Consider the following 2,787-nt stretch of genomic DNA (forward strand, 5'->3'; position numbering starts at 1 on the left):
CATTATTTGTCGAGCACTGTATATATGTATATATATATATGTATATATATATATATATATATATATATACATATATATATATATATATATATATGTGTGTGTATATATACACATATTTTTAACCATTTACTTTTTATCTTTGTATGTGTTACTTTTTTTATTTTAGGGTATATCAAGATTAGTTTGTGTATGTATGTGAGTATGTGTATATGTGTATATATATATTTATCTGTGTGAGCGTGAATGTATATGTGTGTTTGGATAGTTACATATAAAGAGCTGTGTGTATGTGTGTCTGTATGTATATTATATATATATATGTATATAAAAAAAAATATATATATATATTCATACATACATATACATATATATACTGATATACCTGGCATTGCCCGTGATGTAACTGTGCCGCAGTGACTGGCTGGGTGTGAGGGTGGCAGTGACTTAGATGTGCTGCTGTTAACATAGTGTACTAACCCAACTTTTCTATTTTTGTCTTGTTTTCTTATAGATTTCTTTCGACTGGAACATCGTTTTGTGCGTTGGCCTTCTCATTCAAGATGGGAAAAAGCGCAGTAGCAGCGGTAGTTCATGGCACATGCGGTGCTATTTACAGTTCCTTGCAATTAGTGCATATGCCATTTCCAACACTTGACCAATTGGAAACTGGGGCAAATGAATTTCAGTTTAAATGGAATTTTCCTAATTGTGTCGGCTGTATAGATGGCAAGCATATTAGAATTAAACTCCCCTATAAATCAGGCACTATGTTCTATAACCTACAAACATTTCCATGCAATAGTTTTACAAGCTGTTGCTGACGCAAAATGTCGTTTCATAGCGATCAATGTTGGAGCATATGGAAAGCAAAGTGATGGTGGGGTGTTTAGAGCATCTTCACTATACAAGTTAATTGAAGATAAAAAAAACTTGTCTTCCCAGCAGCCAAAACTTTGCCATCAAGTAGCAGTGCAATGTTGCCTCATGTACTGTTAGGGGATGAGGCCTATCCGTTGCTGAACTACCTGATGAAGCTGTACGCAAGGAAAAACTTAACACGAGAGGAAGAAATTTACAATTACAGATTATCCAGGGCCCGACGGTGTGTCTAATGTGCATTTGGTATTATGTCTGCAAAATTGAGAGTACTTTTGAAAGCTATCGAAACGTCTGTTCCAAATGCAAAACGTATTGTCAAATGTGTGACTGTACTACATAACGTGATTATTGATTTGGAAGGCTCAATAGAGAATATTTCTTTAGTGGATCAGGCACATACACTTCCTACTCCTCTCTCTAGAAATACAGCGAATAATGTGCCTGGAAGAATGGCCAAATGCATACGTGATTCCTTTAAAGATTACTTCAATTCCGAGGGAGCAGTGCCATGGCAAACTGACATGTAAAAGTTAATGTAAATGTGCAATAAAAAGAGCTCTTTCCAATAGATGAGAAAATGACAGAGTTTAACATTAATAATAGTTTGATATTTCTTAATAAAAATGTTTGTTAACTTTTTTATTCAGAAATATAAAAATATTATGTTTGAGGAAGACTCGCCTTGTTACTGAAACATGTTTATTTTTTTTCCTAACTTGGATTTAAAAAGGCAGCGTGTGCTGGGCACGCGCATAGTTAGTGCAACTACTTTGTCTTTTGTCACAGAAACTGTATTTGTGATGGTGAGGTTTCTAATTAAAAATCTAAACACAATTTCAGTTCCAAAACACAAAGACGTTTCAATGTGTGCTTTAGCTATTTGTACGTCTATATTTATAGTCAATGAATTCCTTGTGTTAGTCAGTGTGTGTGTGTGTGTGTGTGTGTGTGTGTGTGTGTGTGTGTTCTCTCTCTGTCCTTCCGCCCCCCTCACCCGCTCTCTCCTGACACCCCCCGGTGGAGCTGTGGACACTGGGGGCTCTGTCTGAGTCTCAGGAGCAGCCCCACAATGAAGGTACATGGCTGGAGCAGCCCCCACTCTTCACCCCGGCAGAGCTGCGGACACGGCTGTTTGTCCTGCTGCAGCCAGCCCCCCGGAGCTATGGGGCCACGTGTGTGTGCACACTATATCGGTGTTGCTGTATGTGCGATTCCGTCATTGTGTCGCTTCCAACTGTGTTTGTGTGTCTGTTATTAATTAATGATGTACCAGTATGTCACCCGCCAATTACTAATGACCTTCCAATTTGTATATTTCACTCCTCAATAACTGAAATGTAAAAAATATGACCATGTTAATTAACGGTACAAACTTTAATTCAAAACTGCAAATAAAACATCATAACAACAATTTTTAATAACTTTTGAAATACAACATTTAAACTGTTAACATAAAACATTATTATTAGCACCAAAAATCAATAGATTGTTACTGTGAAGCCTCAAACTCTTCAAGTGTCTCGTTTACCAGTTGTTGGAATTTTAGATGGAATCTCATTTTAGATTTTGTGTCTAAAGGCGTAATGTAAGGAAGAAAGCTTTTAAAAAAATCTATTCATCAATTGGTGCATAAAACCACATTTCTGCTCTATTTCGACCATTTGACGTCTCAAGTCATTGCTCCTTCTTGCTTTCTTGGACACGGGTTCTGGGGACACCACACGCTCAGGTTGAGGTTCAGCAGCATCTTCCACAAACGACAACTCCAGTATTGTGTCCTCATGGCTCCCTGCTTCCTCAAGGTTGGACTGTGTTTTCGCAGGCAGCATATGGTCCTTCAAAAACCTGCATGTTCATGAAGTAGGGCCACATTGATGTGACTTCAAAGGTGCTTGGCCCGGGGTCCTG

At 37.8% G+C, this 2,787-nt stretch overlaps 1 long non-coding RNA gene across 1 annotated transcript in view; it reads left to right on the forward strand.

Moving 5' to 3' along the window:
- Nucleotides 1–2,290, forward strand: part of LOC142471339 (uncharacterized) — a 60,696-nt gene extending 58,406 nt beyond the window's left edge. Inside the window, exon 2 of the long non-coding RNA XR_012789408.1 lies at nucleotides 512–2,290. This is a non-coding gene — a long non-coding RNA (uncharacterized LOC142471339). The remainder of the gene's footprint in view (nucleotides 1–511) is intronic.
- Nucleotides 2,291–2,787: the final 497 nt, after the last annotated feature.

This window comes from Ascaphus truei, chromosome 20 (assembly GCF_040206685.1).
Source record: "Ascaphus truei isolate aAscTru1 chromosome 20, aAscTru1.hap1, whole genome shotgun sequence".
Lineage (NCBI taxonomy): Eukaryota > Metazoa > Chordata > Amphibia > Anura > Ascaphidae > Ascaphus > Ascaphus truei.